This window comes from Diabrotica virgifera, chromosome 6 (assembly GCF_917563875.1).
Source record: "Diabrotica virgifera virgifera chromosome 6, PGI_DIABVI_V3a".
NCBI lineage: Eukaryota > Metazoa > Arthropoda > Insecta > Coleoptera > Chrysomelidae > Diabrotica > Diabrotica virgifera.
Window position 1 is genome coordinate 87815883 of NC_065448.1, and position 27825 is coordinate 87843707.

Here is a 27825-nt window from a genome sequence, read left to right on the forward strand (position 1 = left end):
ATTGAGCGTTGGCCTCCTTTATTTTTTGCCTCCACCCTTGCCTGTCTGTGGCTGCTCTTCTCCATACACGGACTCCTAAAAGAGCTTGTGCGTCGCTGTTTATTGTGTCTTCCCAACTGGTCTCTTTCCTTGCATTCCAGCATTCAGTGCTTGTTTTGGTAGCCTATCCTCTCCCATTCTTATCACATGTCCGGCCCATTGCAATCTTTGTATTCTAATGAAGTCTGACAGGGGCGTTTCCTTATAAAGTTGATAAAGCTTGTTGTTGTATCGACTTCTGAAGATTCCGTTTTCCCTCACAGGTCCTAGTATTCTCCTAAGTATTTTCCTTTCGAATGTGTCGAGTTTGTTTTTGGATGTTGCTTTCAGGAGCCAGGCTTCACTGTCATAGCATGTTATTGGTCGAATTAAGGTTTTATAGATTCTCATCTTTGTATTTCGGTGGACACTTTTAGACCGAAATATATGGGAGAGGGCAAAATAAGCTCTGTTTGCCTGCGTTATTCTCTTCCGCATTTCTCCATTTTCTGATCCGTCGGCATATATTTCTACTCCTAGGTATGTAAACTTTTCAACCGTTTCAATGTCATCTTCATGTATAATATTTTCTGGGACTATATTTCTTCTCGTCTGAGACATTATTTTTGTTTTTTTTTGTGTGAATTTCCAGACCTAGCATTTTTGTTTGTGTTTTTAACTCTGCATATGTTTCCTGTGCTCCTGTTGATGTTCTACTCATACGTTTCAACATAGTTGATGAATATTATACCATGCGCCTTCCAAAATAATGTTGCCATTACCTTGTCAGGCGACTGTTGCGTCTCTCCACGGTTTGGAGTCTGTTAATCACGTGCAGTACACTCGGCCGACCGTCGATTAGACTTCGCTGTAAAGCCCGCACTTCACTCTCGCCGAAGTCGATCGAGCTTCAACAAGTACGAGAGTGTAGACGGCCATCTTGTGTAACTTTGCCTCACTTCGTTCTACTTCCATTCTCTGTCGGTCTGGTCAAAGGGATCTTTGCCGGTATCGCACCGCGCTTTGTCGGTATTGCACTTCGAACGAGTGTGTAGAGAGGGTACTTCGGACTTTGGTCAACTTTGGCGAAGTAATTTCGCCGAGAGTGTGGAGCCCGTTTTACAACGGAAGAAACATGGCTCCATCATTTAAAACGGGCTCCATACTCTCGGCGAAGTTACTTCGCCAAAGTTGACCGAAGTCCGAAGTACCCTCTCTACACACTCGTTCGAAGTGCGATACCGACAAAGAGCGGTGCGATACCGGCAAAGATCCCTTTAACCAGACCGACAGAGAATGAAAGTAGAACGAAGTGAGGCAAAGTTACACAAGGTGGCCGTCTACACTCTCGTACTTGTTGAACCTCGATCGACTTCGGCGAGAGTGAAGTGCGGACTTAATAACATATCAACGCAATAAGTCGGTTTTATTACGATTGAACTGCTTCAAACACTTCACAAAAACATAAATTTTTTGTTGTTTTTGATTGATTGTGAACTCTCGCGTCACCCACTTTACACAGAGCTCTCGCATACCCAAATATTCATGCACGATATTATCCAACACGTTGCTTTGATAACTTTAGATTCTCACCTATCTCGAACAATGATCCGAAATAAACCGGTTACCTTCTTTAACACCTTAATAAAGATTGTGAGTATTGACCTTTTTTTATGCAAGGTGTCCCTAAAGTAGCAGAACGGTCGAATATTTCGCGAAATGAACATCGGATCGAAAAACTGAAAAATACGTATTTAATATTTTTCAAAAATCTATCGAATGACACTAAACACGACCCCCCACTCTACCCCCTGGAGGTGGGATGGGGGATAACTTTAAAATCTTAAATGGTAACATCCATTTTTTATTGAACACATTTTTTCGAATTATGGATAGATAGACCCCTATAATCGGTAAAAACGATTTATCGTCATACCATAGGTAAATTACAGAAACGGTTTAATATGGAAAACCAAAAAACATGTTTTTAATATTTTTCAAAAACCTATCGAACGACCTCAAACACGACCCCCCACCCCACACCCTGGAGGTAAGGGTGGGGGTAACTTAAAAAACTTAAATAGGAACCCCCATTTTTTATTGCAGATTTGGATTTCTCATAAAAAAATAAATAACATTTATTCAAAACATTTTTTAGAACTATAATCGGAAAAATGCGATTTATTAACGCCATCTATCAACAATTCAAAAAAATGTTTCGAATAAATGTTACTACTTTTTTTTATGAGAAATCCAAATCTGCAATAAAAATGGGGGTTCCTATTTAAGATTTTAAAGTTACCTCCACCCCCACCTCCAGGGTTAGGAGTGGGGGGCCGTGTTTAGTGTCTTTCGATAGGTTTTTGAAAAATACTACAAACGTGTTCTATAAACGTGACCGTTTTTATAATTTATGGTATCACGATAAATCGTTTTCACCGATTATAACGCCATCTATCCACAATTCGAAAAAATGTCTCGAATAAAAGTTGCTGACTTTTACATAAGGAATCTAAATCTGCAATAAAAAATGGAGGTTTCTATTAGGGACTTCAAAGTCACCCCCCACCCCTTCTCCAGGGGGTGGAGTGGGGGGTCGTGTTTAGTGTCATTCGATAGATTTTTGAAAAATATTTAATACGCATTTTTCAGTTTTTCTATTCGACGTTCATTTCGCGAAAGATTTGACCGTACCGCTACTTTTGGGACACCCTATATATCTATACAACATGGACTCACACTTGCAACCTTTTCATCACCTATCTCGAACAACTTCATTTTACGGCCATTTAAAATTATTTTGTGGACTTTTTTGATCTTTTTGTCCGCAACAGTGACTGACAGCCTTTTTGGGGCGTCCACTACGTGTATCGTCCTCGGTGTTCCTTACGCCTCGTTTAAACTTAGCAAACCACTTAAACTCAGCAAACTCAACGGTTGATTTTACTGGTGCAGAGTCCAAATAATGTTTATCAATCTCAAGCCTTGGCTTCAACAGTATTTATTTTCGCAAAAAAGCAGTGCTTTATTAAGACACGAAATTCCTTCTTCTCCATTTTTTTTAACTAACACAAATTGATTAACTCAAAATGCTATATCTCATAAACTAATAGTTCGACAGCTGTCAAATTTATTCACGCATCTTTTGAGGGTTAAGTTTTGACTAAAAATCTTCTTCTTCTTCTTCTTCTTTTTATATAGACATTACCTACTCTGTATGTTTTTCAATGTGCCTCCAGTAAGTTGTCATTCCATCTTTTTCGTGGTCTTCCCACTGATCGTCTTTCTATTGGGTAACCGTCTCTCGCCGTCCTTACTACTATATTTGCTGTCATTCGGCTTATGTGGTCGTTCCATTCTACTCTTCTGCTTTTCACCCAGTTATTAATGTTGTCCACCTTGCATCTCCTTCGTATGTCTGCACTTCTAGCTCTATCACACAGCGTCTTACCATCGATTTTTCGCAATGTTTTCATCTCTGCTGTTTCTAGTATTCTTTTTGTCCTTTCTGTATCAGGTCGTGTTTCTGCCGCGTATGTCATTATTGGTCTGATGACTGTTTTGTAAATTCTGCCTTTCACTTCTTTTCCGATGTTGTTACTTCTCCATATTGTTTCATTCAGGCATCCTGCGGCTCTGTTTGCTTTATTCACCTGATCTTCCACTTCTGTTTCGAGCTTTCCGTAGCTGCATAGTGTGATGCCTATGCCTAGATATTTAAACTCCTTGACTTGTTCTATTATGACTAAAAATCAAATGGATTTTTAATACCTGTGATGCCATCTATGTCAGCCTACGAACTTTTCATCCCACATTTTAACTTTTACATTTATGACCATATAACTTTTTAACAAAGCAGCATACAGATATTTTGTAATGCGTACTCGGACTCTCTGAAAACTAACTAATAGATATAAAATATTTAACAACCTGATTGAATATTTGAAAACAAAAACTCGTAACTGGGAATATAATTAATTAAAATTTACTATTGAATTTCCCTACTGAATATTAAATGGAAATAAGCTTTAGTCAGTTAGCATGATGATGAACAACTACAATTACCATGCACAAACATTTTCACTAATTAAAATGTTTTGTCGATCTGATTCGGTCACTTTGTTTTTAAAAAATTACTGATCAGTGAAAAGTTCTATTCAGAGGGTTGGGTTGGCAAATCCGATATTTTTAGTTAGTCCATTCACTGACGGTAAAATATTGCAAAACCTCAAAATTTTAAACAACCGCTTGGATTGACATGAAATTGGGCATACACATAGCTAACATGTCAAAGAAAAAAGTGATAATGTGCCGTTGTGTGCTTTTGCCTTGGGGTGGGGTTCTCCCCTTCTCGGTGGTGAAAAAATATATGTTCAAAATTAGTTCAGAATTGGATAAACTGACTAATTATAAGCAACTTTTTTTCTATAGTTTTTTAACTAAGTCAATACTTTTCGAGTTATTTGCTAGTATGTTCATTTTTTGACAAAAAAGAAAAACAAATTCTTCAAACAAACAAATTACTCAAAAAGTAAGTATTTTATCCAAAAAGTATTCTTAGAAAAAGTATAGCATATAGAAAAGAGAAAAATGGGGTACCCATGAAGTCTGTAGACTGTAGACCCTGTAGAAGCAGAGTTATAGTTAGTTGAAAAGTAGGTTCTTATTCGTCAAATTCCAAATCGAATATTTCAACGTAAAATAATTAAAAAATTAAGCACTTTTCGGGGAAAACTCATTACAACTTTTTCAAAGTGTATAAACACAGCTTTGTTTTTGTCTTTTTTTTTATTTTCCAACATCAAAAGTAAGTAAGTTAAGTTCAAAATAATGTTGGTCTCTTTTATTTTTTGGTAAAAAATATCGTAAAAATCACTCCCTAATTAGCATCCCAAATGAAGTTTACCGGGTCACATGTATAGTTTATAATTATAATCTGTAAATTTCATCGGTTTAAAGTGCTTATTTTTGAAAAGGCTGTAATTAAAAAGGCTTGAACGAATCACTAAACACGAGTGTCATATCTTAATAAATTTTCGTCTTACAGGAAAACAAAAAAAATTCAAAACATTCGGAAAAGCAAACCAACCAGAGTAACTTACTTACTTTTGACGCTAGAAACTTTTTTGAAAAACAAAAACAAAGCTTTTTTTAAACACTTTAAAAACATTGTGATAAGTTTTCCCAGAAAAGTGCTTAAATTTTTGGATATTTTACTTTGAAATAATCGAGTTGGAATTTGACGAAGAAAAACCTACTTTTCATTAGCTACAACTGTGCTTTTACTGGGTCTACAGACTTTGTAAATACACCATTTTTTTCACTTGTTTATAAGCTATATTTTTGCTAAGAAATTTTGTTCCATAAAATATGTACTTACTTTTTGAGTTATTTGCGAAAAACCGTATAAAAAAGTGTTTTTTATTGTAAAATGAACATATTCACTCGCAATTATCTTGAAAAGTATTGACTTAGTAAAAAACTCTATACAACGAAAGTTGTTTAGAATTAGTTAGTTCATCCAATTCCGGACTAATTTTGTACGTATATATATTTTCACCCCCGAGAATGGTTGAATAACCCTCTTAAAAAGGGGAATAACCCTCCTTAATACAGCTTACAAAATATTTTCGAGTATCTTATATGGTCGCCTAAGTGCACATATTCAGAGGAGCTTCTTGGAGAATATCAAAGTGGTTTTAGGCCTGGTCGATCAACAACAGACCAGATCTTTGTGCTAAGGCAAATACTGGAAAAACCAATGAATTCAATATCGACACATACCATCTTTTCGTAGACTTTAAATCGGCCTATGATAGTGTCCTAAGAAATAAATTGTATGAAGCCATGGATGAATTCCACATCCCTCATAAACTAATAAGATTGGTTGGCTACAATCTACAATGCGTAAAGTCGTTTGCAAAGTCGAAATACATGGAAAACAATCACAGGCGTTTGAAACGAATGTTGGGCTGCGACAGGGAGATGCGCTGGCGTGTCTCCTCTTCAACATAGCTCTGGAAAAGGCGGTCAGAGATGCCCGAATAGACAACAAAGGAAATATTTTTAATAAATCATCCCAAATTTTGGCATATGCCGATGACGTGGACCTAGTTGCCCGCACAACACGCAAACTAGAAGAAATGTACACCACCTTCTCAAGCGCCTCGAAAAATATGGGCCTGAAAGTAAAGGAGGAGAAAACTAAGATGATGGCATCAAAACCCAACAATAGAGCCAGAAACATCGGTCACCAATTCTCTGTTGATAACTCTACCTTTGAAGTGGTGGACACATTCACATACTTAGGCTCCCTGATCACCAAGGAGAACGTCAAGACGGAAGAAATCAAGCGAAGGATAATCCTAGCGAACAAATGCTATTTTTTACTGAGTAGACATATGAGAAGCAGAAACTTAGGCCAAAAAACAAAAATAACCATATACAAAACCCTTATACAACCAGTGTTGACATATGGATCGGAGACATGGACCATCTCCAAGGCAGATGAAAACCTTCTGCTTATATTTGAACGAAGGATCCTGAGAGGCATATTCGGTGGCATCTGTGAAAATGGTATTTGGAGGAGGAGGTACAACTACGAGGTATACCACAGATATAAACATATATTTGGTTATCTGTTATAAGAATAGGAAAACTAAGATGGGCAAGACATATAGCAAGTCACAGCATAACAACCCTCCTAGAAGAATCCTTATGTCACAACCTGTGGGAAGTAGAAATAGGGGTAGGCCAAAACTTAGATGGAAGGATGGTGTAGATGAGGATGGGAGAAAAATAGGCGCAGCAAACTGGCAACGGTTGGCAATGGATAGGACTGACTGGCGTAATAGACATGGGAAGGTAGAGGCTCTTTCATAGGGCTGTAGCACCATTGATGATGATGATGAGGATGAGAACGGTTGAAACTCACCCCCAGGGCAAAAGCAGACATCGGCACAATATCACTTTTTTTCTTTGTTAGCTATGTGTAATGTGTATGCCAAATTTCGTGTCAATCCAAGCGGTTTTTTTTTAATTATCAGCAAAAACCGTGAGTAAACGGACTATTAGTGAAAAATAGTAGGTATTCAGAGCATTGGTAAATCGGATATTTTTATTATTTCTTTTTAGCTATAAATAATTCGGTGTACACACAATTGATTTAATTGTGTGCAGGTAAAAATGTACTAAATACATTTTTTGATGATTAAAAAAAATCATCGTCAATATAATTATATACATACATATTTATTATTTTTGTTATAGTATTGTTGCCGACTCATTTCTAAAAATGCTTCAGTCAACCCTTTGTATTCGTATTCTGATTGAATATTTTAGAAAGGGTGACAAAGAATGATTAAGCAATCATTAGATAATATATTTGATCGAATAAAGTAAGTTCTTAGATGGTTAGATGTAGCTAAATATTCCAAACAAAATCCAAAAAACTCCTTCCTTCCGGTTGCGAGGAACACATCTACTCGTGGGGTACGATAGCTACTGTATAGTCCAATTAACCAATATAGTGTAACGGGTCAGATTTGTAGGTTTTGGTAATTCGGCTTTAAGCTATAGTCCGGCGGCTGATTTTTTCTGGTAATTAATTAGGTAATTAAAAATTAACATGATGATCAACAACTACAATTACCATGCACAAAAATTTTTACTAATTAAAATGTTTTGTCGATCTGATTCGGTCACTTTGTTTATAAAAAGATGCTGATCAGTGAAAGATTCTATTCAGAAGGTTGGGTTGGCAAATCCGATATTTTTATTATTCCATATCAGCAAATAAAAAATAACACAAAATTAATTTAATTGTGTGCATCTAAAAATGTTCTAAATGCGTTTGATGATTAAAAAAATCATAATTAATAGTCAATATAATTATCGTTTTTTTTTATTACATGTTAACAGACTCATTTCTGAAAATGCTTCAGTGAACTCTTTGTAGCCGTGTTCGTATTGAATATTTTTAGAAACTGTGATATTGAATGACCAAGCATTCAATTCAAATATATTTAATCAAAAAAGAAAAGTTCGTACATAGTTGTAGCTAAAGGTTCTAAACGAAATCTCCGGTTCCGCGGAAATTAGAAAAAAAAGCGTAGGCTACGATATCTGCTGTATAATAAATAAATAAATAAATAATGTTTATTCAGAGAAAAGATACAATACATACAATGGTAATACATTAAAATCATTATAATTCCCTATAAATAAACACAAAAATACCACTTGAAGCAGAATGCTTGTGCAGTGGTCAATTTGGTTCATTATGTAACAAAAATATCCTGAGTAGGTACACACTATCTTTTCACAGGCAATACAATAATATAATATCTATTACTTAATAATAAGAGAACAAAGAAAAAGCAAAGAGCATTACATTGTTTTTTGAATACTTAAATAATTAAAGAAAATAATTATATTTCAAAATCTGGAAAAAATTTAAAAATACAGCATCCCTACGATGTATTTATCAAAAAATAACAGCAACAAATGAGAAAAAAAAACACAATTAAGTACAACAACTATGAGTCCAATATTCAAACACTTGTTTTATTTTCTAACTTCAATTAATTCATGTATTACTGAAAGAGGCGTATCTATAATATATTTCTTTAATTTATTTTTAAATTGTTTTATGTTCTTGACATTCTGAACATTTATGGGTAAAACGTTAAAGGACCTAGGTCCTAGGTAAGTGAAACAACGCTGTCCAATTGTTTTTTCACTTTTAGGGGGTATCGCTTTATTCCTGTTTATGGTGGAGTATTCATGCAAGGGAAACTGTAGTGTTTGTTTATTTTTATATTGATATACAGTAACCGCTTTAAAATAAAGCTGCCTAATATCAAAAATATTAGTTTCCTTGTATAATAATTCAGTGGAGTAAAGCTTGGGCTTGCGATAAATTGATTTTAAAATTTTTCTTTGGACGACATTTAGTTGTTCCAAATGATTGCCATACGCCCCGCCCCACCCAAGAATCCCATAGCATAATCTAGATTCTACTAAGGCAAAGTACATAGTTTTTAAAAGGCGCTGTTCTAAAATATTGCTTAAGTATTTAAATTTATAGAGTAAACTTCGAAGGTTTTTAGTCACATTCGCAATATGTAGGTTCCATTTTAAATGACTATCAATTGTAATTCCCAAATACTTTACAGAATGAGCAGACAGAATATGTTGATCCTTATATCCTTCATTGGATATTATTAGTGTTTCGTAGTTAGGCAGACTTGTTTTGTAAGATCCAAAAGGCAAAAAGAAAGTTTTTGTGAAGTTAACAGTTAGTTGTTTGTGTGCAAACCAATCAAAACAATTTTTTAAATCTTCTTCAGCCAATAATTTTAGATTCTCCCAATTATCTGCAGTATACAGTACAGCTGTGTCATCTGCATGACTAATAATTTTACCTTTTAATTTCATTGACAATAAATTATTAACATAAATTATAAACAACAATGGACCAAGAATCGTTCCTTGCGGAACACCGTACTTCACCACATTTCTCTCACTCATACTTTCATTTATTTTTACCCTTTGTACCCTATTATCTAGATAACTTTCAAAAAATCTTAATACGTTGCCTCTGAAACCTACATCAGCCAAAGTTTCCAAGAGTTGCTTATGGCTTACTGTGTCGAAAGCTTTAGCCAAGTCTAAAAATACACATAATGTGGGCTTACCTCTATCAACTGAATCATAAATGCAACCCATTAGTGAAGCAATTGCATCATCTGTACCTCTGCCTTCAACAAAGCCAAATTGATTATTAGATATGATTTTATGTAGGTCTAAAAATTTTAGCATCCGAGTTTTAATCGCTTTTTCCATAATTTTTGCAAGGCTTGAGATTAGTGAAATTGGGCGGTAATTTTAGCTTAAATCCTTATTTCCTGATTTATATACAAGTTTGATAATTGCGTCTTTAAATTCTGTTGGACATTTTCCATTTTCTATAATTTTATTTAATAAATATGTTAAAGGGGATACAATTTCTCCTGAAACTTCTTTTAATATTTCTGCCTTTAATAAATCAGGTCCGGGAGCTTTATTCAACTTAAGGGATTGAATAATCGCTATAACTTCACTTTCAGCTATTGGATCAAAAAAAGCACTTTGAGCGACTGAGATTCTATTCGGACTATTGGATGGCGGTTTTTTTATATTGTTAGCCAGTTTTTCACCAATAGCTGAAAAATAATTATTGAAGGTATTAGCGATATCCAAATCAGAGTTCATAATCCGGTCACCCTCTACTAACTGTTTAACGCCTACAGAATTTACCTCAGTTTGGGTCAGTTCACGAATAACCTTCCACGTATTTCTACTATCGGGTTTGTTAGTAATTACGTTTTTGAAATATTCTGCCTTAGTATTTTTTATTAAATTTGTCAAAAAATTTTTGTAATTTTTGTATTCTTGTTTAAGAATTTCATTATGTGGATTTTGGATCATTTTTTTATATAATTTATTTTTTGTGTCTATTGATTTTATTATGCCAGACGTTATCCATTTTTTCCGTTTAACTTCGTTCCGTTTTATTTTTTTTTCATAAGTAGATTCTTTTATTTTCTTTTGAAGAGTTGTTACAATTTTAGTTGCAATATCTTGTACGTCACGTAAAAGGAAAATTTCGCTCCAATCATACTTTCTTAGTATTTCTCTTAATGTGTTATAATTAATGTAACTATTTTTAAATTTATTAATATTTTTTTTACAAATAATGTTCATGTTAATGTTTAGTTCTCCTATTGTACAGAAGTGATCGGTAGTTAAAGATGTAATAATGAAAGGAGAGCAAATATCTTCAATAGACTCTTTAGTGGATTTAACAAACATATGATCTATACAGCTACCTCCCGATTTATTTGGTCTCGTTATTTTGTTTATTAATGAATGAAAATTATATTCGGACAGTAAATTTAAATAAGTATTAGCGATTTCATCGTCTGCAAGTATGTCAATATTAATATCGCCAACAATAATGTTATATGTGATTGGTTCTGCTTTTATTATATTTAAATAACTTTCTAAGGCTACAATAAACGCACTTTCTGAGGTTGCAGGCGAACGGTATATTGCTGTAATAAGTATCATTATGTTATTGAGTTTAATTTTTAATTTTAAGAATTTAAAAATGTTAACCTCTACTATTTCCACCTCGTAGTCAAGGTTATTTTTTATGAATATTATCACACCGTCATTTTGATTGAAATTACCCTCGTTATAATGGATATTATATCCATCCAATTTAAAAATATCTATACATGCCACTTGTCTGGTCTCAGTTAATACAAAACAATCAATATCATTTTCTATTTGTTGTGTGTAAATATTAAACTCATCAAAATTTTTAATAATGGACCTAATATTTTGGTGCAAAATACGAAAAGAGTAGTTCTTATTGGAACACAAATTATATTCGTTTATGGAGTCAACTACTTTTGTATCAATAGGAGTGTAATTAATGTATTCCAGAAACGAATTCATGTTACAATAATTAATATAGCGTACCAGTATTAATGATTATTAAATTAAAAATATTCTAGAAAACAAAAAAAGATGAAAAAAAAACTATAAGTACAATATACAGTAAAAAAAAGTTACTTTTTTGAAGATGCTGCTCTAGTGGGGTAACGATTTGTTTTTCTGGTTTCATCCAATAATGTGTCGGTTACTTCAGCAGTCTTGTTAGTAGTAGTAATAGACAGTTTTTCCAGTGTTAAAGATTGACCATCAACTATAAGCCTATTTCCTCTCAACTTCACCGTTTTACCTGACGACCTGAGTTCAGATTGGTATTTTAATAATTCCTTTCTTACTGCTTGTTGAGATGGGGATAGATCTTCGGCGATGAGCACCGTTGTACCTTTTAGAAGCTTGCACTTTTTTAGAACACTAATTTTTGCTGAATATGTTGCGAATTCTACCAGTACTGATTTATTTGTTGGATTTTTACCAAAGACATTGAAACCACTGATATCTGAATTTACTAAACTTATATCCAGTCTCTGATTCAACTCTTGGATGATATCCTCAAGAAGTGTTGACTTTTGTACATTTAAGCCGAAAATAACAATATTATTTTTTCTTAGTTTATTTTCAATTCGTTCAATTTGATTTTTTAGTTCTACATTTTCAGTTTCCAGTCTTTTAACTCTAATAGTTTGTTTTTCTTTCTCAACTTTCAGTTCATCAATGTCTTTTTTTAAGAAGGCTACTTCCTCCTTAAGACTAGATATGAAATATTCAGATAATCTCTTGTTCTCTTCCTTAATAAACTCTTTTAATTTCGTAAATTCACGATCTTGACTATCAGGCATATTTTTATTGTATTTTATTAATTTTACGTGTATGGAACGCTTTATACTATACTTAATTTTTGTCAATAACGCACAAAAAACCAGAGCGATATCTTTTTAAAATTTATGGTTTTAGGTTAGTTTTGTCTTGTTTATTTGTATGCAATTACTTTCTACGTCTTTAAAACAGAAAACTTAGTAATCCCAGGTGATGAATGGTAAATACATTGATAGTTGTGAAACTCACCTCCCAATTTGTTTCACTATTTCTTGCATAAAAGTGGTTTTAAAGACGGAACACTTTATAATGACTTTTACTTAATCGAACCACACACACCCCAAATATAGTTCAAGTAACCAATATACAGGGTGATTAATTAGTGGGGTAAAGCTCAATAGATCCGCTATAGTAATAGATAGCAATAAAAGTTAATAGCAAAAACTTTGTGATTCATATTACAAAATTAGTTAGAATGTTACAGGGTGTTCGATAACCTAGTGGCAGACCAAACTTATGTTTTTTAAATGGAACACACTGTATTTTATTTTATATTCGAAATCTCCTTAACTGTCCCATCACAAAATTATAAAGGTTCGTTATATTATATAAGGTATGTACAAAGTTATAACCAATTTTATATGAAAATCGTAACAAGTTCAACAGAAATGGTTTATTGGTGCCACATTTTTTCATTCATTGTCAAAATTTTCAAAAATATTTGATGCTGCTAATTTTCTTTATATCAAATACATGGTGAGTCAAAACGCAAGTACATCATTTTCTCAGTAATTTTAAATGGAACACCCTGTATTTTATATCACTATTGAAAAGTACCATTATCGTACTTTAATTTTTATATGATATTCCCTATTTCTAGATTTATTAGTTTTCGAGATATTTTCATTTTTCAGAGAAAATTACTAATTAGGTGTCTAAATTTTTCAAAATTTTAAGGGGGGGTATGGTTTGAAATATTTAATTTTTTTTATTATTTCAAATAAAAGTGCATACTTTCAAGAATACTCTCTGAAAATTTCAAAATAATCGGAGTAAAATTACCAGAGATACAGGGTGTTGAATATCGCTACCTTCGACTCACGTTGCCGCGGCTTCGCGCCAGCACGCTTGAGCGTAGTGAGAAACGTTAAACAACTGTTCGCCTTCTCTTTTGTAGATTACTCCGCAATTCAAAAAACATATTTCAATGTTCATCACTTTACGATTTGGCAGACAAATAAGAAGATGAAGATGCAGTTGTCAAAACTTTAAACGTATTTTTCTCAAAACTGCTTTTTCAAATGCGGTGGACATTGTAACTGAAAAACTACTTGACCGATCTACCTGAAATTTTGCATAGATTTTCTTTAGACATTTAGTGAGGTAACAACGTCGAGATATTTTTCGTTTTGTGCTTATTTTTTGTTCAACAATATTAAATCTGTTGGTTTTCACAAAATTTTTATCAAAATTTTCGTATTTTTGATTTCTGAGTGATACCAAAAATTCAAAAATCATTAAAAATAAAAAACTCGACGTTGTTACCTCGCGAAACTCATAAGCTAATTAAAACTTTTTGAATTTTTTGTTTGGTATGATCCAGTGATGAGTTCTGATGTCCACCGCAAAATCCATTTTTTTTTTGAGCTGCCTGCCAAAATTTGTCGCCAATGGCTTATTTTTCAATATTTTGGATTGAATTTTTTCTTAAATTTTCTTTGGATTGTACTTAATATGTTTATTTGATTTAAAAATAAAATAATTCTACCATAGCTTCGAAAAAAATTCACAAAGATGTGCTTGATATGTTGATTTCAAACCATACCCTCCCCTTAAGTAAGCCATGACTGAACCGTTTTTATGAAACGTAGCTTCATCTCCAAATAGTACATTATCCAAGAAATCTATCTGTTAATTGATTTTATCTAAGGCCCATTCACAAAATAATATTCTATTTTCAAAATCTTCCTCAATTAATTCTTGGTGCATTTGAATGCGGTAAGGGTGCATTCTGTTTTTTGCAAGAATTTTTGCACAGAGTAGTAAGCTTGTTCTTTTTCTTTCGAAATATTTCGAATACTTGTATGTGGATCTTCAGTAACTGCCAGCAACACATATATTTCATTCTTCTCTGTTACAGTACTTTTTGTTCGTTCGTGTTTTTCATACCTAACTGAACTAGTGCGGTTAAACTAATCTTTCAAAAATTGCTCTTGTAGGTTGTCGGCTTCCAGGGAACCACTCATGATAAATTCTTACCGATAATAATGCATTTTTGTTGCACTTCCCCAATATCCGGCCAGATTTACCATTTCCTTTACAGTAAAATTCATCTCAACTATTTAATAACACAATAACAGTTTTATCATGATGAACTGCCAGTTTTCGACAACTCAGTCATGGCTTACTTAAAATTTCGAAAAATTCAGACATCTTTCAAAAATTGCTCTTGTAGGTTGTCGTCTTCCAGGGAACCACTCATGATAAATAATTCTTACCGATAATAATGCATTTTTGTTGCACTTCCCCAATATCCGGCCAGATTTACCATTTCCTTTACAGTAAAATTCATCTCAACTATTTAATAACACAATAACAGTTTTATCATGATGAACTGCCAGTTTTCGACAACTCAGTCATGGCTTACTTAAAATTTCGAAAAATTTAGACACTTATTAATAATTCGCCCTGAAAAATGAAAATATCTCGAAAACTAATAAATTTAGACATAGGGAATGTTATATAAAAATTAAAGTATGGTATTTGTACTTTTCAATAGTGATATAAAATATAGGGTATTCCATTTAAAATTACTGAGAAAATAATGTACTTGCGTTCTGACTCACCCTGTATTCGGTATAAAGAAAATTAGCAATACTAATCAGTTTTGAAAATTTTGACAATCAACAAAAAAATACGGCACCAATAAACTATTTCTGTTGTGCTTATTTTTATTTATACAGGATGTTGAACTTGTTACGATTTTTATATAAAATTGGTTATAACTTTGTACATACCCTGTATAACACAATAAACCTTTATATTTTTGCGATGGGGCAGTTAAGGAGATTTCGAATATAAAATAAAATACACGGTGTTCCATTTAAAAAACAAAAGTTTCGTCTGCCACTCCGTTATCGAACACCCTGTAACATTTATACTAATTTTGTAATATGATTCCCAAAGTTGTCTATAATTTTTGATTAACTTTTATTGCTATCTATTACTATAGCCGATCTATTGAGCTTTACCCCACTAATCAATCACCCTGTCGTGAAACGGGTCAGATTTGTAGGTTTTGGTAGTTCGGCTTTAACCTATAGTCCGGCGGCTGGTTTTTTCTAGTAATTAAATATATAATTAAAAATATTTATTTTTACTTAGATATATACCTACCATTAACGAAGGACATCCTATGTGATAAAATTACTATTGACCATTTTTATTTACATTTCACCTTACAGGAACCCTTCTATGTTTATAGCATCATGTTCAACAAAATGTTTGTAATCTGAATGCAAAACAACATTCTACACACTATTGGGAACGTTCTACACACTGTTGGGAAGTTCTGAAGAGCGACACCTAGTGTCATAAATCAGCAACATTTTTAGCACTTTTAGTTATATTAGTCCTGGTTACTGGATCATTGTCAAGGCCATAGCCCAAAAAAAGAATAAGAAGTGAAATAGTAAAATTGAGGTTATGTTATTAAAAGGTAAATATTGTATGTAGTAAATAAAATTAATTATTAAATTACAGTATTACTGTTATTATGGATGCAATAATAAAAACTGGATTTGAAAAAATAAATCACGAAATAACTTTCAAATCAACCACTGAGTCAAAGGGAAAAGCTTACATCAATGTTTGCTTCAAATTGATTATAAAATCGGGCGCAAGAATGTATAATTTAGGTTATGTTTCTTTTTTCTGCGTTATTATGATGGAAATCCACTTTTCTCTTTGTATTAGTTTGTGCTTAGAAGTTGGAAACGAATAGAACTTAAATTGACATTTTTGTTGTTGTATTTTTACAGTTTATAACACAGCATTTGCGAAATCCTATTTTCTTCAATGCCAGTAGGTATTAAATATGAAATTAAATATGCCAATATGACAATTATTCACAATATGAATTATTGATGAAATATGCTAAGAAATACTTAGCATATTTCCGCATACCCTCCAAGTACATAGTTGCACACAGCGAATATTAACGACTCTGAGCTCACCAGTACAAATGCAGGATTGGTGAGTTGTCACTACCTACACTAATGCCAAAGGAAAAGGATGCCAAAGATGATCCTCAGACGGGTCCCAATCACGAAAAGAAGGATAGGACGACCTAGACAAAGATGGTTTGATAGCGTACAGAAAGATTTCAGAACTGAGGGAATTGATGGTTGGGAATAAAGAGCAAAAAATGGGGATGAATGGAGGAGAATGTAAGTCAATTTATAAGGCAAGGATCATGATTGGACAAGAAGCCACCCCACTTAATACAAATTTTGTAACATAAGACGTTTGAGTTAGAATAAATTAATTTTCTCGAAAATGGGCGACTCTGGAGATAAATCCCGAAAGAGGTCGGTTTTTATTTTTAAATTATAATTTTTTGGCATATATGTCATATTAGTGACGTCCGTTGGAGTTGATGACGTAATTGATGATTTTTTCAAAAGAGAATAGGGGTCGTGTGATAGCTCATTCGAAAAGTTCTTCAATGCTGCCTTCACTAATATAAACAATAACATAATTATTTATACAGGGTGCCCAAAAAAATATGTTGAATTAGATTAATTGAGACAAAAAGAACACTGTATATAATTTATTTAATTCGAAATAAATTTTACTTTTGTCCGAAAACAGGAAAAAAATGTTAATTTGATAAATAAATATTGTTTTTTATTTAAAATCAATATTAAAGCTGCCACCCACCTCATCTTAGCAGTTTGAACATTTAATTTAAGCAAAAAGCAATGTTTATTTTTCAAATTAACATGTTTCTGTTTTCTGGCAGCAGTAAAACGTATTTTGTAATAAATAAATTACATACATTCTTCTTTTTATCTCAATTAATTTAATTCAAAAAAAATTTTTGGGCACCCTTTATAAATAATTATGTTAATGTTTATATTAGTGAATAGAGAATTGAATAATCTTTCAAATGGGCTATCACACGACCCCTATTCTCATTAAAAAAAATCATCGATTACGTCATCACGCCCAGATGGATGACGTCACTAGCATAATATATACCAAAAAATTATAATTTGAAAATAAAAATCGACCTGTCTCGGGTTTTATCTCCAGATTCACCCATTCTCGAGAAAATGTATTTATTTCAACTCAAGCGTTCTCACTGTATAAGTATTATATTCATAATTTTATTGTATTGTAGCCTTAGGACTTCACCACCTGTTGAGCTTTTTAAAAATAATATAAAATTGGTTGGCTTCAATATGTGACGTACTGTTGCATTTTCATACATATTAGATTAGTTACATTTATAAAAAGTGTGATTCAGAAGACAGTTATTTAGATTAAAATATTTCTAAGTAAGTTATCAATCGAAGTAGCACAGAAAACGACAATAAATATCGTTCCCAATCAAACAGGATGCCGAGGAAATTAAGGTGAGAGAATTTTACATAATCCATAACTCATCTGCTCAGCGTGGTAAAAGCTTCCAACAAGAAAGATTCCTTAATACTCCTACAAAAGAGTAAATAAATTAAAAATGTATAGACATTTTCAATTTCTTTGCAACACGGAAATGCAGCAGCTGCATAATACTCTGGTTAAATCGGAGAGTGCAGGAAGAGTCTATACCGGTTTCGGAGCTCTTTTTCCCCTCATCAGTAGTCCCATATCCTCTTCTCTCCGATTTCTCCAGGTATCACACTTTGGGCCCTTCCGAGTTGCAAAGAAAGAAATGTCACGGATGAACTAGAGCTACCAGCTACCGGATGAACTGTCACGGATGAACTACCAAGGGTTGCCAGATGAAGTCAAGCAAAAATCGTGAAACTCGACTACTGAAAATCATGTAAAATCGTGTAAGTCGGAAAATGCTTAATAAACCGTCCTTGAATGGTTACGAGTCTGCGCAGTAACGGAAACTGTGTTACTGCGCATAATTATTCGCTATCGCGCATGCGCGTGACCATTCAAGAACGGTTGGTGACTGGCTAATGTTTATACCTTCCTAATATTTTCAGGGGATTCCCCTATATTTTACTTTAGTGTAAATGAGTACTTAACTTGAGACTCTTCCAATGATGTTTATGTTATCATTATGGTATGTTATGATTAGGTATGAAAGTATAGATTACAAATATCTGAGGATTTCTCTTTCTTTGCAAAGTAATTTTTAAACAATACAGGGAAGTATTAAGTGAATTTTAATAAAAATATATTAAAAACACTACTGAAAATTTTTAATGGTAAAAATCGTAAGATTTCGTACTTGATTCGTGTAATCGTGTAAAATAGGAACAAATCGTGTAATTACACGATAATTCGTGTAATATGGCACCAAAAAACAAAAGTAAGTTACCAATCGAAGTAGCACAGAAAACGACAATAAATATCGTTCCCATACCACCAGATTGACAACAGGTGGAATACTTTCTTTGGTTACACCTCCTTGTTAGCTTTGAGGCGGAAAAGACCTCCGAAACCGGTATAGACTCTTTCTGCACTCTCCGATTTAACCAGAGTATTATGCAGCTGCTGCATTTTCGTGTTGCAAAGAAATTGGAAATGTTTATACATTTTTAAAATATTTCTTTTTAGTATAAAGTATCTAACGGATATAATAATAGGGTTTTGTATTCACTGTAAATCAAATTCTTTACTCTTTGTCTACAAAATTATTAATTTAAATAACGACTGCAGCTATGATGAGCAATACAAAATACCTTTTATATGATCTTTTTAAGTTTAATAAATGATCCATACAAAACATATTTGATTGACTTCTACACAAGAGTGCATATTAAACATTGAAAAAGATCGATCTCTGAGGTGAAAGAGAAGTTTGATAGTGCTATTAGCGTATCAAAAGGGACTAAAAATATTATTACCGGGAAGAAATTACTCTTTAGATAAGAAGCGGATAAGCAGTTTTAATTAATGTTGCCTAATTTTGGTTTTAGTATGTATGAGATGAGGAGATTGACAGTTTAATAAGTAGTTTATCCTTGTGAAAAGATCTCTGTGTATTATGGTATAAAATATCTTTATTAATAGTACAAAGAAATAAAAATGAAATAAAAGAAATAAAACAAAGAATAATTCTATTTAATAAAAGTTTTTTACAGATTTTACATGATTTTAAACAAACAATCTACAATGGATAAGAGCTATAGAGGCAAAATGTGATTAGAGTATGCTGCGGAATTTAGATTTAACTGAGGCAGGTTAGAAATTAAGGCATTTAAATATAAACGGTAGTAGGTATAATAACGTGTATGATTTATTATTTTCAAACAATAAAAACAAATCATCAATATTATAATCATCATTATTACAACAATAATTAATAAATATCCTAAAATCAAAGAAGATAGACTACAATGACCTCAGGATCATATCTAATTTATTTATACTATAAGCGGCGAGCAAAAGAACGTGTTAACGAACAGCTCTCAAAGGAAATTGAGATTAGACGTGGGGTGATCCAGGGATGCGTACGGTCGCCAATTCTTTTTAATGCCTACTCGGAAGATCCTAAAAAAGAGTGACTCTTGAGGGTGAAACAGCTGGAATAAAGGTAAACGGAGTTCCCATTAACAACATAAGATATGCGAATGACACTGTCATCTTAAAATATTGAGGATCTTCAGAGACTGGTGAACAGAATAGCGATGTATAGCCAAGAATACGGTCTAACGATGAACATCTTCTTCTTCTTACGGTGCCGTATCCTTAAGGACGTTGGCCATTACATTTGCCCATTTAATCCTATTTGCAGCCGCCCTGAATAGTCCTAGGGGGTCATATTCGTCCATTGTCGTAAGTTTTTAAGCCAAGAGTTGCTTCTTCTTCCTGGTTCTGGCCCAATGAACATCAAGAAGACAAAATTTATGAGAATATCTAAAACACAAAGAAATAGCGAGAATCTCCTCGTAAACGGAACCAATGTCGAACGAGTAGACCAACATGCATATCTTGGAACAATGATCAACTCCACAAATGATTACTTACAGGAAATTAAAATTAGAATAGAAAAGAGATCTGAAGTTGGAGCTAAGAGTAAGGTTTGCTAAGTGCAATGTTTTCTCGACTTTGTTTTACAGAATGGAAGCTTAGACCTTGAATGCAGCATGAATGAAAAAATGGAGTCATTCGAGTTGTGGGTGTATAGAAGAATTCTGAAATGGACAAAGGGGTTTAGGGTTTAGGGGTTTAAAGGGAAAAAAGGTAACTTTATTACTTGAAATTATGTTTCGTAAAAACAGTTTTTCTTTCAAAAGATGTTTCGTCACCATTTTGTGACTTCTTCAGGAGCAAACTGTAAATATATTAACAGTGTATAGGAAGGCGCCAAGCAGTAAGGATCCAGGATTGTCTATCTCAGGATGTAGTTGTCAGTTCTGGGGTCCCTCAGGGTTCACATCTGGGTCCGCTATTATTTATTATATTTATAAATGATATTGCAGATATAAACTGTGATAAGCTTTTGTTTGCGGATGATTTAAAAATCTTTTCGAAAATATCTAGTCTTGACGATTGCGAAAATCTGCAATTTCAATTAAATAAAATACAGAATTGGTGTAAAGAAAATGAAATGGAGCTAAATGTCAAAAAGTGTCATAAAATTAGTTTTTATCAAGGTAGAACGTGTATTCCGTTTGAATATAAACTTGATAACACACCACTAGATTGTGTTAATACAATAAGAGATCTTGGAATACTGTTTGACAAATCGCTAAAATTCGCAGATCATATTGATTCTAAAAGGCTACAACTAAAAGGCTTTACAGATGCTTGGCTTCATGAAACGAAACTGCTATGATTTTAAAAGTCCCAATACCCTAAAATTGTTATACTGTTCTCTTGTTAGACCTTACTTGGAATACTGTTGTAGTATTTGGTCACCTTACTATAATGTTTACGCAGAAAAAATTGAAAAGGTCCAAAACAAATTCCTTAGGTTTTTGGGATTTAAAATTAGAGCTATTACTGGGAGTAACAGGTTTTACAGTTATGACGAAATTAGAGCATTTATAAATATCAATACCCTGGAAGAACGTCGTTATCACCATGATTTGAAAATTCTATATAGTTTGTTAAATGGTACAGCAAATAGTCATTATTTATTGTCTAAGGTTGGTTTTAAAGTTCCTTCATACAGTACTCGAAATGCAGTCGAAACCACTTTTCATGTACCATTTCATCGATGTAATTATGGCCTCAATGAACCTATAACTAGAATGTTACGTCTAGCAAATCAAAATACCGAGAGGCTTAATTTTAGTTCCACACCCAACCAATTTATACGCAACTTACAACAAATTAATATTGCCTCTTAATTGTTTTGTTATGTCCACCTTTACCAGTCTGTTTCTAATTTGTTTTGTATGTAATTTATATTATTTATGTTAACTCTATTTTAACTATTATATTTTATGTGTTATATATATATGACTTATATTTAGTATACTAAATTGTTCCAAAATTTGTAAACAATTGTAACTTTATTGGGCTTGTCCCGTGGAAATAAAAAAAACAAAACAAAAGCTAAATATTTCATTATTCACAACTATAAGAGAGTTGTGAGTTGTTTTTATTTTGACATATTTCTAAAACATTATATCCAAAGAAATGATATTTCTAAAATATCATTTCTTTAGATATTGGTAAAAGACTTCAACAATTCTATTTATAAAGCTACCAACGTGACATCATATTTTTGCCACGATGATTTCGTTGTTTCCGATTCGATTCAATCATACTAGCAATGTATCATAACATGTTTAGTTTATCAATCCAATCGAAAACAGAAGAGACAGAAGACAACAGGTTAATCCTATTACTAAAACAGATTGTTTCACCCTAATATCAAACAATATTCAATCAATACATTCTCCAAATACGCTGTGACACTGAGCAAGAAGAAGACAAATATTGACGATATTGGAGACAGAGCAGGACTATTTTTTTTAGTAAAAAAGGCAAATAAGACATTTTTTTGAATGTATCTGGTATTTTTTCTAATATTTATATAAATTCTTTATTGCTGCATATTGCATCAACTGCAAAACCAAAAATATGGTATATGGTGTATGGTCCTTTTCATGAGCATTTTTCAGTGCGTCACAAGTGATAGAAAAAAAGGTAAGTCCGTGATAATACGCATTTATAACATTTATTCTAACATGACATTTTAGTTAAATCTGACAGTTGTCACATTTTATTTGCAAAAACAAATTAATTGTGTTTATTGCATTTATAAAATGGTATTTTCTTTGATTTGTATAGTCTTATAAATTGTACAGATTATATTCATAGATATATTATATAATTCGTAAATCATTTTTTTTATTATAGCGCCATCTATCGACAACTACAATAAATGCTATAAATGTCTGTAATCACCGACGTGCTTTTTTGTCTGTCACATACAATTTAATGCGTTAGAAAGAAATCGAAAAACTGTAACGCATTAAAAGGTGCTCATATCAAATCAGTGTATCAATTATTAAAACTAAATGCATGTTCTGACATTGACTGAAAGAATTTGATATAGCTGAGTAGGTATATCCTTAAACAAAACAAAATGTTTCCTGTACAATTGATTCAATGGAACTTAGTGATTGCACCAACAGATCTTAAGCTTAAGACATGCCTTAAGCTCAGCTTACGAACCATACACGTTGTACCTTTGAGTCTTTTCAATTTTCAGCTTGCACAATGGATTGCCTCGTGGATTACATCTTAAACTTCGTGTCAGTAAAGACGTGCTTAGATGAGAATCGAAAATTATGGTGCAACTTAAGTGAGACTTAACGCGGTCCTATCTATAAGCTGAGCTGGGCTAAGCCGGAGCTTAACATTTGTTGGTGCAACCAGACATTAAATATTTTGGGAAAAACGTGTAGATATTTTCTTAACCATAAAACATAACTTAATAAATTTTTGGGTCGGTCACCTAACTAAGCATGTGGTCAAAATTTTTGTAATCTTTCAGTAGCTTATGCCTGGTTGCACCAACATATCTTAAGCTTAAGACGTGATTTAAGCTCAGCTTACGAAACATATGCGTTACATCATTGAGACTTAGATCAATCTTCAGCTTGTCACAATGGATTGCCACGTGGTTTCTTAGAGAAGAATCAAAAATTATGGTGCAAAGTAAGTTAGACTTAAATCGGTCCTATCTATAAGCTGAGCTGAGGTAAGCTGGAGCTTAAGATTTGTTGGCGCAACCAGGTATTAGTCATTAAAAATGATGGAAAGACGTTGTTTTGTAAAATTGTTTTAAACAAGATTGTATGTCAAGTAACCCCTCATTTGAAAGATTTTTTAAAATTAGATTCACTTATATCCTCATCCATTTCAACCCAAAAACTCCAACATCTTTATTTCAATTATTATCATTATTTAAACAATTTTCTGAACAACAAAACTTCAGTTAATGTTCTTTCATGCAACTTAGCTAAAGTACCTGGTGGATGTAACTTAACTATAGCTTCTGATGAGAGTCAGTAATCATTAAAAATGTCAAACGGAAGAACATCTGCGTGTTCTTCCTCAGTAATATTTTTAAACTATTTTCTTGTGGCATGTTTAAGGTAAGTCTTCCTTGAGACACTTGTGCAATCCATAATTGCTTCACCGCTAATTATTTATTTTTTGAAACTAGGAATTATATCGCCTAAATAGTCTGTTTAGAGGACATCCACTTTTCCTTTTTGCGGCATAATTTTATTTTTAAGTTAATGGATAATTGGGTTACCTTCAGTTCCGTTGAATATTTACATGTTTTATTTGTGAGAACCCCGTCATGCTTGAATCTTGCTTTAACCTATAATATTATATCCGCGCAGACATCGATTTTTCTTTAGCATTGTAGTTAATTTGTATCATGTTTTATTCTCAACTCAAATAAACATAATAAATAGTCTCAAATAAATCAACATATGCGGCCCTAAAAGTCATCTTGCCAGGAAAATATTTGGAAAGCAAGGTCCAGGAAGAATAAGAACATTCTGATTAAAAAATCTAAGAATCTGGTTCCACACAACATCTATGTAGCTTTTCCGAGTAAAATAAAGATTGTCATAATGATGGCCAATGGTCGTCATGGACAGGCAAACCAAAAAGAAGAATAATAGGTTATAGAATTGACATATGTGTGCAGTATATTTTATACTCCAAAATGTCTTCAAAAATTGGTCGTAATAATTTTGTATTGTGTCTAAGTAAAAATGATGTACTCAAATTTTGATGGTTTTTATATAACATGTGTAGGTACAGAGTTACCAATCTTCTACATTTTGGTTTTAAAGTTTACCTTTAAGAAATAAAGAAAAGAGAAAATTTTCTTTAGGTGTGAACGCAAAATTATTGGTAACAATCTACAATCTGAGCTTTTTGCAATTTTTAAAGCCAACAGATTGATAAATAGTGGACATGGGAGAATCTAACGATTTGCATTCTACACCTATCTACACCTATCTAGATAAAAATCCAACAAAATTCTGCTTCCTAGTACTCAAATCTGTGTAAACTAAAATAAGGAAAGACAGCTTAATATTTAATTCGATTCAGGGGCCACTACCATCAGCTGACATATACAGGGTGTCCCCGAAAATAGTGCGTTCCTTAAAGGTATATGTAGAAGGCACCATGTAGAGCAAAAAAGTCTTATAACATTTTTTTCTAAACTCAACCGTATGGCCCAAAAACGAAAATACATTTTGGTATGCAAATTGAAATCTGACAACTATGTATACAAAATCTAAAGATAAACACAGTCACAATTCAAAAATAGTTGCCCATGGGCCTTAAGTATTTACATTAAACCCTGTCTTCCTCCTCAACAAACAAACAAATTCTTGTTTTGTTTGAATTTCACACATACATAGAGTGGTATTATGGTACAATAAAGTTTCATGGTACAATTTTGCGCATGACATTTGACAGCTGAGGTCAAGCGTGTGACGTAGCAAAGATCCCTGTGAGCCATTATTTGTAATGGTAGTTACTATTATGTGGATTATTTTGCAAAATTCTTATAATTAACTCGTTTTTAGCGATTTTTTTCAGTTTTTTGGATAGTATATAAAATATGTGATATAGTTTGAATAGACTAATTTAAGAACATTTACTCGTTAGTGTCTATATAATTTTATTTTCTTTCGTGTATTTGTTTGTTTTTGTGTTTGGTGTTTGTACTCAAGTCTGGACTCAAGCGCAGCTACAAATTTTGAGTACCTAAATTACACAGTGATAATCAACAAATTAATAAGTGGGATACCCTGTATATTTGAAAACAATTTTAAAATTTGTAGTGACCCATTTTTATGTGGATATTACTTTTTTGCATCTTTAAACAACTGAAATATCCTCTGGAGTAGCACTTGATCAACCTGTATGTATATTAAACAAATAATAAGTAAAAAATATTTTATAATGGATATCTGTGTTAACAAAACAAAATAACAAGTTTCTAAAATATTAGATTCAAAACCTCGCTAAAATAACAACTAAATTTTTTTATTATTAAATATTATAATAACACAACTTTATCATTTCTTTATAATTACTATAATTAAATTAGCCAAATTATATAGGGTGTGGCAGATAACTGGCCTATTAGAAATATCTCGAGAACTAAAGGCAATAGAATCATGAAACTTGGAATAAAGGGGTTTTGAGGGATGATCTATTAAATGAAAATATTTTTATCTCTTTTCAACTTCCGGTTATACCGGAAGTTGCTTATAACTTGGTTTTTTTAAATGGGACACCCTGTATATTTTTACATTTTTGGATTCTCCTCAACATCTTCTTTCTTAGAATATGAGATTTTGTAATATTATACAGGGTGTTTTAAAAGATATTTACGTTTTTTTATTAATTTCGTAGCAACATTCACACCCTGTAGAATTGTAATAGTTTGACATTAAAAACTCTGCTTACGTTCAAGTGATTTTTAATATAGTCTATTATTGTTAAGAATCATTAGTATAGCTAATTTTGAAATTTTAGTATACCGGTTTGGTCGAAACTCAAAATGAATATTTTCTGAAATGAAGTTTTCTTAATAGAACACCCTGTATTTTAGTATTGTAATGAAATGATATTTCATAGTACTTTTTTATTTTATAAGTATTCTCTATACCTAACTGCTTTAATTTGTGAGTTATTGGTGATTCAAGCTAAACATTAATTGCAACAAAAAATACGTAAAATTTTATTAGGTTGGCCGTGAAAATATTCAATCACAAATAATTTTTCAGAAATAAATACATATTAATCCAGACTGATCCTTAAAATTACCAATAATGGTTTAGCTATCAAAATACCTACGTAGTAAGATTGTTGGTGCTACTAACAATTAAGCACAAATTAAAGCAGTTAGGTATAGGGAATGCTTAAGAAATAAAAAAGTACCATAAAATATCATTTCATTACAATACTAAAATACAGGGTGTTCTATTTAAGAAAACTCAGAAAATACTCATTCCGAGTTTCGACCAACCCTGTATACTAAAATTAAAAATTTACCTATACTAATGATTAGTAACAATAGTAGACTATATTAAAAATCATTTGAACGTAAGTAGAATTTTAGATGTCAAACTACTACAATTCTACAGGGTGTGAATATTGCTACGAAATTAATAAAAAAACGTAATTCTCTTTTAAAATACCCTGTATAACATTACAAATCATAATATTTTAAGAAAGAAGACATCGAAAAGAATCCAAAAATGTAAAAATATACAAATATACATAAAAAAACGAAGTTATAAGCAACTTCCGGTATAAGCGGAAGTAGCAAAGAGATGAAAATATTTTCATTTAATAGATCATCCTTCGAAACCCCTGTATTCCACTTTTCATGATTATGTTGCCTTTAGTTCTCGAGATATTTGTAATAGGCCAGTTATCTGCCTCACCCTGTATTAAAAATTTAAAATTAAAAAGTCTTTTCTATAAAACTACATTCAAATATTGCGTGAAGAAGGATCTTTACTACGTCATGCGCGAAAGCGACCGATTTCGGAACATTACGTGCCATACCTGGGAAATTTATTGTACCATGGGGTGGTATAACTATTTTGTAAGTGACTACTGTCTGACCTACATTGCTGGTGTCAATAACCTAAAACCTAAGTCACAAACAGTTCTTCTACAGAGATGTCAGATTAGTTAATTTTATAAAAATAAAAGTTCGCTTATATGGAGGACAATGTAATTTTTTTTGGAAACGGTTAACTTTAGAAAAAAATGTTATAGGACTTTTTTGTC